The sequence below is a fragment of the Equus caballus genome, chromosome 10, assembly GCF_041296265.1.
Source record: "Equus caballus isolate H_3958 breed thoroughbred chromosome 10, TB-T2T, whole genome shotgun sequence".
Classification (NCBI taxonomy): domain Eukaryota; kingdom Metazoa; phylum Chordata; class Mammalia; order Perissodactyla; family Equidae; genus Equus; species Equus caballus.
This window is the reverse complement of record NC_091693.1, coordinates 36,216,631-36,226,260: the sequence shown is the minus strand read 5'-3', so window position 1 is coordinate 36,226,260 and position 9,630 is coordinate 36,216,631. Positions and strand designations below refer to the sequence as shown.

At 39.6% G+C, this 9,630-nt stretch overlaps 1 long non-coding RNA gene across 1 annotated transcript in view; it reads right to left on the bottom strand.

Annotated features, from left to right (window-relative positions):
- Positions 1-285: 285 nt before the first annotated feature.
- The window catches only part of LOC138915981 (uncharacterized), a 36,154-nt gene continuing 26,809 nt past the window's right edge, over positions 286-9,630 (bottom strand). Inside the window, exon 2 of the long non-coding RNA XR_011422546.1 lies at positions 286-1,861. This is a non-coding gene — a long non-coding RNA (uncharacterized lncRNA). The remainder of the gene's footprint in view (positions 1,862-9,630) is intronic.

The window sequence follows — 9,630 nt, the reverse complement described above, 5'->3', positions numbered from 1 at the left end:
ATCAGTTTCAAATTATGATTCTAATTGGGGCAAAAAGTCATTAAAATGAATAGCTGACAAAATTGCAATCACTATTTTTGAATAACATGAATACAAGTAGATAGGGACTGGAGAAGGAGGAGTTGTCAGAGTACTGTGGAAGAAGGAAACATTGGAGACACAGATTAATATCATGGGGTGTTATCCAGCCACAATTTTTGTTGTTATTCTTTTTGTTGTTGTTATTCCAACTGATATTAAATTAACATTAGCATCTCCAAAACTCACACTTCCAAAAACATATGTAGAGTTGAATTTTTATTTTCCAGGGCAAAAAAAAGGAAGAGGTAAGTTTACATCTTCACCTCGGGAGAAATATCTTCAACCCAACACAATCCTTTCAACAGGACATTTATTATCTTTAAAGCAACCAATTTCTCATTGAATAAATTATTTTATACCCCTTGAGCGAAAAATGATGCAGTCATTAAAAGGATGAGATAGGTCTCCATGTGCTGCTATGAAATGATCTTGAAGACATTGTTAAATTTAGAAAAGCAAATTATAAAATGGTTTAATCCCATTTGTGTATATGTGTTTTTTAAATAATGCTATTTAACTTTTTTAACATGCTTTTAAATTATGCACTGATGCACACACAGGAAAGTTTTCTGGAGGCATACATTAGAAACTGTTAGAAGGCATTGCCTCTGGTGAGGGGGTACCATGGGTTAAGGGTCAAAAATCATTTTTAACTGGATATACTTTTTTATTGTTTTATTTTTTCCAAGTGTACATCATTTCATAATATGAAAATAAGCAAAATTCAATTCTTTACTCAACTATATTTTGAAGGTGTATGTTCCTTCAAAGCATATACAAGTTATATCAACAAGGCATACAGATTTATGCTTATAAAAAGAAAGAAAAATGTGGCTCAGGCATGGGATACTAATTCGAACTTCTGTCCTTAAACTGCCTCTGTTCCCTGCAGGGTCCCTGAGGCGTACATATCCACAGAGGCCAATGGCCATCAAGTCAACACTTCATTGCCCTGGGTCTGTGGCCCTGTCTGTTAAGCCATGGTGGACCACCTGGAGACTCCTTATGCCTAAGTTAGGTAAGCCTATGTAACTCAGAATCAAAACCCAAAAAATAGCCTCTTTTTCCCCTTTCCCTCCCACGCCTTCAACCAAATAGGAGGTCCTCCCAATCCAAAGCAAAGAAGGATGATACAGAACACACCAAGAAGAAAAATAGTCAAGGCAACAGGGCATTTGCCCAGGCCCAGAGCAGTGAGAGCTGGTCTGCAAGTCTGAGCCCAGATTACTCTTGGGAAACAGGCTGTTCACTGGCTGGCCATCAGCAGGAGGTTCCCAAGAGTTGGATCTCAGGACAAAAGCAGACCACACCCAGTACTGACACCCTAGTCACCATCATTGACCCTGTGCAGGGACCTCCATTCTGGGGTGGGCTCAAAAGCATTGTCCTGAGCCATCCTTGGGCAAAGAATAAGGAAGACAATCTACTCCTGCTAGCAGCCAACCCCAGGTTTACTTTGTACAGAATACTTCTTCAAGATCCAGCTGTTTGCATGGAGACACCATCTAGTTGGTGAAGTCACTTTTAAAAATGTATTTTCAAATGGTCACCAATGTATGTACCTTGATTACTTGTGTCTTCTTTCAGTTTTGAACTAAATTAATTAAATTTGGATAGTACTCTAGAGGGGGACAGGCGGATGGTGCTCCAGAGGGGGACGGGCGGATGGTGCTCCAGAGGGGGTCGGGTGGACGGTGCTCCAGAGGGGGAAGGGCGGAGAGTGCTCCAGAGGGGGACAGGCCATTTCAGTCTGGCAGAGACATGAACGCTGAGAAGCCAACTGAAAAAGCATCAAATCAAATGGAACTCTGAGGACTCCGTTGAAATAAGAACAACATCATCTTTAAGCATTTTTCCACACAAGATAGCACTTTAATGCCCATCCCCCAACGTATTCTCACCACAGAAAAACACACAACCAAAGCAGAGTCAGAGGTCCAGGCTGTGGCAGATGTTTCAAATGTTCCTTGGGCTAATATTTGAAATACTGGTCATAGGTATTTATTCATTAACATCTTTAGCAACCAAAGATTCCAGAATTTCAAACAGTTCCTAGAACATAGTAGGCCAGCAACGAATGTTTGTGAAATGAAGGAATGAACACTCAAAAGTTAAGAAGTCTGAAACTAAAAGAAATTTTTTCTATTCTACAAACTGTTTATTAACATTTTTATTCAATTATCCCAATCTTTTATTGTATCCCCTCTAATTATACTGTGGTTTTGACCATTTCCAGAACTAAAAATTTCAAGACCCAAACCTGCCCGTGTGTTCTTCTAAATAAAGTGTTATTGGAACATAGTCATACCCATTCTTTATGTATAATCTATGGCTGCCCTTGCTCTACAGCTGGAAAGTTGAGTAGCTGCAATAGACATCAAGATTATACAACTGCTAAAATCTAAAATATTTACTCTCTGGCCCTTGACAGAAGACATTTTCTGACCCCTAATTTAGACTAGTGTTTCAGAAAGAATTCTGGTGGCAACAGGGAAAAGGTTGCACAGAGGGCAAGGAGACTACTTACGAGGTTCATCACTTGTGAATGTTTTCAGCATTGTCAGTCAATGAAAGTTGGGGTAAGAAAAGACTTCTTTGAGAATGAAAATTTGCATTCTTACCAAACACTGCCAGTACCTTGTAAAATGTAGGGCAAAAGAACTCTGAATCACTACTTATAAATTACCTTCCCAAATTCCACAGTCTTTTGCCTACTAGAAGAATTAAAATGTCATCAAAATGGCTATCTTTCATATAATTTCATTAAAAATCCCAAACTTCTTTCAAGTACTTAAAATCAGCCTATTTAATTGTTTAATACCCACCAAGTGCAGAAACTGGGAGCACAAATTATGTATACATGACACAGCTCCTTGTCCTTGAAGAATTCGAAGTGTATTTGACTAAGTCATAGAAGCATATCCCCAATTTCCAAATAAAGTAGTAACAGTGGCCTAAGAATTAAGGAAATTACGATAACTTCTTACTTTGGAGGAATAACAATATCAATTAACCAACTGTATCTTCTCTTTCAACCCAAATTGTGAGACAAAAAATATCTATATCAGTATGTCCCAATCTATTTCATGAGACTATGGTTTCATTTCAAAAAAGTATGTAAAAGTTCATTTACCTCCAAAGAATCACAAAGTACTTTAGAAGTGAAGAACTCTGAGAAGTCCAGAATGTTAGGAAAAAAAATTCTGCTTGGTTGTCTCCCAAAGTCAGTTGGCCATTAACACCTATCAACATCCCATGATTTCCCATAACTTGAGAAATAGTAATTACATAATTTCAAGCAGAAAAATTTAAATTTAACAGTTATCTAAACTGAGGTAGATGTTTGCCTCTTTTGGTGTTTGATACATTGTAGCAGCTCAAATACCCACTTAACTGCCTGAATTTTTTACTGTTTGAAGTTGTGTAGGCCCAACTGTAATTGTACCACCTTCAAAAAGAAAGCAGCATTTGCCTATGTTTAAAAAAGCAAATGACCATATGCCAAACAAGCTGGGTTAAGTACAACCAAGTTTAAAGAATTGCTCAAATGTGACTGTGACTTTTTTTAGGAATCTATTTACAATTGCTGCTCTCTGTATCATATTTCATTTTTTAAACCACCAAGTAGCTTCTACTATCTGCCAGTCATATGAACATTTTTAAGTAAACGTTTTATTTATTTATTTATTTATGAACATTTTTAAGTAAACATTTTATTGACAGATACCATATCATCAGAAAAGTATACAAATTGTAAAGTGTACAGGTGAATGATCACAAAATGAGCACTCTTTCAGAAGACCCGTGGAATGTGAACAATGGTATCTCCATTAACAGGTGAAGCAATTAAAGTTTAACGATATTACTTGATTTGGGCACACAGCTGATGAGTAGAGGGCACAGGAATGTGGAACAGACCACATCACTCTAGTCCCCTGGGGTTACTTGGTAAAATACTACTGGCTCAACCCTGCCAGACAAGGAAGTGCAAAAGACCATAAATGGCTTATACATTTGCTGGTTCGATTCTGACTTGTATTTTGCTTCTTTGTGCTATGCCAAATCTGAAAGTGATCTGAACTCCTGAATCTCTGATCCTTCCAGGCTTCACCTTCCAGACCTGCTGCTCCCCTGACCCTGCCTCATGTCCTGGCTGCCTGACCTCCATCTTGTTCTTGGCCATATTAAACTACTGACTCCCCAGCCTTCATTTCCTGGCTCTCAAATCACTGGCTTAATTCAGCTGCTGACAGCTGTGTGGCTTCTCCCAGACCCCTGCCGGCCCAGCCCAGTGCTGCTGCTGCCCACACAACTGCATCACAGACACTCCCAGGGGAGGAGTTGACATTTTTCACTGAAACTATCTCAATCATTCACAATGTTTGCCAATCAGGCAACTGTTGTGCTGCCGGCCTGCAGGGCCCCTCCAGGATTAAGCAACACATTATGTTAACTAGGAGAGAGGGATCACGTGCCAGTTCTAACTTAGTCATGTCATCAACGACTATTTTCAGAACAACCTATTCAATTTGCTTAATTTAAGACTAAATTCAGATGTATGAGGGGGGATACTTGTGGGGTTTTCCTCTCTGCCTTCTCTTTTGAATCCTCAACTGTCTTTAACTAATTAAATGTGTTGACGTCCTCAGCTTGGCTTCTGAAGCTCCTTGCATTTCTTAAAGGGAAGTGAACTGGGCAGATCTCTTGGTGTCCATAATCTATAGAGCCGTGGAAGTCCTATGTTCTCGCACCATTTGAATGTTCTTAACCCTAACAGTGAGAGTCAAAGCAAAACGTACCCGAGGTCCTGGGCCCTGTCAAGACCACTCACTTCTGAGAAAAGGCTCACACTGACCTCTGCACTACCGGCGAGCCCCTGGAGGGTGCCACTGCAGCACAAGGACTGGTGGTTACTAGTAAAACCGCTGTCATTGTCTTGGTCCAGTGTAGTTTCCAGTAGCTGTATGAGATGAACCCATAATCCAATGACCATTATTAGGCACATTCAGAATAATCGCTACAACTTAAAACAAAAGATATTCTAACCAGAATAGAAAATATACCTTTTATATTAAACACAGAGAAAAGATAAAGAGATATTAACAATAAAGAGGTTTGGTAAGAGGAGAGTTCACCACAGGAAAATCGTGATAAACAGACATTAAACTTATTTGTCTAGAATTGTTCAATGGTTTATGAACCATTATGTCATGTTGCAAATTGATTGTTTCATGCTTATTGCCATTGGTGACATGATACCGTCTCCACAGTGTATTTGCTCATGGCTCCAAGTGTCTCAGCTCTTAGAATGAGACTCCCAACTAAGGGACATCCAACTACATGCTGGCTATTTGCTGAGCCCTCACTTTGTAGACAGTGTGCCAGGTGCAGTACATTATTTTCCTCACAGCAACTCTTATTTATAAATATTTTTAAAAACTGAGACACAAAGAGGTTAAGCAACTTACCCATGCTCACACCCGCTCCCTATGTTTGCTCACACAGGGAGAGTGAAAGAAAGTGGAGAAGAAGGAAGATGAAAAGGACACATAAGGAGGAAACTGTAAAGGCCATCATGATCCATGGGGCACGGGTAGGACCCTTCGTCTCTGCACGCAGGCTGTGGCAGGGACAGTCAAGACACAATGCATAAGATAAAATAACATAGGAGACACAAATCAAAAAGGACAGGTACCAAACTGGATGGAATATATTGTTGTCTTTTGTGGATCAGAATATAAGAATATTTTAGGCTGTTTTTTACTGTATTTTCTGGATTTTTCTGTAATGGGCATGTAAGGCTTTAAAGAATTTTTAAAATGGAAAGAATTTTCATTAAAAAAAAAGATTACTTGTCCCACTCCCTTGTTATTACAACCCAGGCCAGTGATGAGAGATACATTTTAAGAGGAAATGCTTTTTCCATCTTCTTAGATAACTCAAAAGGTCCAGTATTTATCCTTAGAGCAAAGGCAGATTTATCAAACCAAATGTTTTAAATACTTATTTAAACCACTAGGACTCATTTGTTCCCTAAGACCATGTGTTAGATTTATTGGTTTGAAATCTCCCCACAACCACAGTAACAAGTAAATACTCTGAGAATATGCTTTCTTGTCTGAATTTTTTATTTCAAGCTAAACTTCTGAGTGCTTTTAGTTAATTACAATCAGCAGCTCCCCATAAATCTTGAGAGCAGAGCTGAACTGCCAAGAAAGTGCCAGCTTCCTGGGTTTTATTTGACGTCCTGTATTATTCAAAAGGAATTTGTTTATAAGAGGGAAGTTCCAAACCATCAGAGGCAACAGACAAAGTCCCTCCCTGCATAGCTGAGTCTATCAGTTATCAATTCGTGGATCATCTGGAAAACTCCTTTGAAGATCCTCAGGCATCACAAATTTCATTCAGTTCTGCTTTGCTATTTGCACCAGAAATCACAGTCTCAGGAATGGAAAATGAAGAAAATGTTCTCTGGACTGCTCAAAACACATAAGCAACTGGATCCGTGAGGTGAGACTACAATAACAGGAGCCATCTTTTTGTGATGATTTGAGCATTCCATCTCTGGTTTAAGTTTATACATTATATAATCACCACAACACAGCATCATTGATTTAGAAGATGTTAAATAACATGAAACCATGACAACCAGCAGCTTTGTGTGAGAACAAAATCCCCAAAGAGACTGTAAATGATCATATCACTATTTACATCCTAAGCCATCTGGAGCAGAATTTGTCATCAATTGTTCACTAAACTGTATCATATATTTTACAACGTGGTGTCTAATTCTGACTAACTGGGGAATTCAAGCTCCTTTCAAATGAAGCTAAGCATTTGTGATTTGGATCCATTAGGGATGGTTTCAACATACTCCAGGGAGAATGTTTTCAGAAACATTCATGATGCGTGCCTCACTGGGTGAAACCTGGATGTGAAATCCTCTCTGGTACCAGGGATAGCCCCTGTGGGAGGTAAGAGTGGCCCAGGTCTCTACAAGCCTCTCCCCAGAGGTCTGTGGCAATGGGGGGTAGAGTCATATCCAAATGTCAGACTTCCACCCACTGATAACCTGATATTTTCCTCTCAGGAGAAAGAAAAAACCTTTTGATTATCAACAGAAAACAAAGGGTTTTTATTCTCATTGTTTATTCAATCGTAATTTGAAGTTATCAATTCAGTATATATTATAAAACAATTTTTTAAATTATAGAATTCATTGAATCTACTCACCCTTCTAGGATAAAAAGGAGCCTTCAAATTGTATGTGACTTCCTGAAAGACCTTCCTCCCACTACAAATGAGGATTCTACCTGCTGGTTTTGTTGTCAGCGCCCTGAGTAGATTCCGACACCTAGTGGCCCTGTATACATCACAGTGGAACCCTTCCTGCTCTTTTTGCATCGTCCTCTCATCTTCCAGCACTATATCAGATGATGTTCCACTGCTATTCACAGGGTTTTCATGGCCAATTTTTTTGGAAGTGGGTGGCCAGGTCCTTCTTCCTAGTCTGTCTATTCTGGAAGCTCCGCTGAAAACTGTCCATCATGGGTAACCCTGCTGGTATTTGAAATACCAGTCACATACCTTTGAGAATCATAGCAACATGCAGCTGCCACAGTATAACAATCAACAGATGAGTGGTGTGGTTCCTTGACCAGGACATAAACCCAGGCCATGGGGGTGAGAGTGCAAATCTTAACTACTAGCCCACCAGGGCTGGCTACCTACTAGCTAGTGCCTATTAAAAAAAATTTTTATAATCTCTCAGGATCTGGTTTAAAATAGCCAGCCTTTACTGATTGTAGAATGGTAGACTTGTTGTCCACTTCTTTCCTTCACCTCTTCGTCAGTCCGGATTATAGCCAGTCTCTTTCTTAAAGCCAGTTTAAATCCTTTGTCCTCCCAGAGCCATAGAGTGAAAGTTCCACCTCTATAACCTTCAGTGGCACTCATGAACGTGCCATCCCTCCCATCCCCAACCTCCAAACATGTACTCTGGAACTTCGCCAAGGTCTTCACGCTATATTTTCTCCTCAGCCTTCACCTCCCTGCCTGCTGCACTTCACTGCTTTGTCCACTAAATCCATTGTTTCAATCGCTCTTTTGCATTATCCACAACCCTCATAACCTGCTGCCCTAACCTCACAGCAAAGTTTCAACCTTGGGTAACACAACTGGCCACTTTCACTGCATTCACACCCAGGCCACTGAGTGCTTCCAGACAGGGGCACTTTTTCCCATTCACACCAAACTATTTATAATTCCTTGTCACATTCTTTCAGGCATCTATAATTTTCTACATATTATTATTCCTACCTGAGATCTATTTCTCTTCCTCTGTTCTTTGCTAATCCTACTGGGAGGTCAAGACTTGTTCAGGAGTATAACCTCTGAGAAGCAGCTCCTGGCTTTGTTCTAGCCTATGTTCACAGAACTACCAAATGCTTTTAAAGTACACATTCCCAGACGTTATCTAGATTTATGGCATCAGACTATCTGGAAGTGAGATGCAGAAGTCTGTATTTGTCAGAGCTTCCTTGGGTCATTTGGATAATCAACAAGATTTGATTATACTTGCCTAGAATGCATTCTATAGCACCTAGAACAAAACAGTTGCTCAATAGATATTTTATAGCAGGACAAAAGGGAAAAGGTGATGAGGGAATATGGTTTCTAAAAGGACTTCCAAAGATCTCCACCCCCAGTGTAATCCCCTCTCCTCATGTGTGGGGTGGACCTGGTGACTTGCTTCTAATGACTACAGTGAGACAAAAGAGATAATATGGCACTTCTGACATTAGGGTTGTTGATAAATCAACAATATACATTAAATAAGGTGTCTTTAAACAAAAACACACAAAAACAAGGTTACATATAGATCAAGTGATGAAAATATGACCACAGGCTCACAAGGACCCTGACTGTATTTCCCCTAGGAGCCCTGATTCAGTATTGGCTAATTCTGCAGTGACTTTATGGAACAGGACTATCACAAATAACAAGAACCAACTGTACTAGAAAACTTGATGAAAACATTCATCCATTTGTTTATTACAATATCACTTAAATGGGGAGATGGTAAGATCTCAGTGTCTTTGTAGGAAAAGGTATGAATGTGAGGATGGGGAAGTGAGTGTGAACTATTCTTTCTATACACTGATGTGAAGGGAAGATAAGAATGGTAGGATGGTAGCCAAAAGGAAAATGAGAGCCAAGACTTACCTCTATGGTGAGCACATCCACATGTTGAAAGAAGAGGCATTTCAATTAGACGATAAAGGTAGAGGAAGAGTGGAGTTAATTATGGATCAAGTCCTATACAATCTGGGAAAAAGTGGGATCTATAGTTAGATGGTAGATGATCCTTGAAATCAGGGATACTGCTACCTTTGAAACAGAGGGGAATCAAGCATGGAGAAATGAGTGCCTAGATCAACAGAGAGTAGAAAGTTGAGAAGTTTATAGCTGTGATACTTGATTTTATTTAATGTTATTTCTTGGGGGGAAAAGAAGGAGAAAGAATAGAGGAATATATCAGATTGGCAA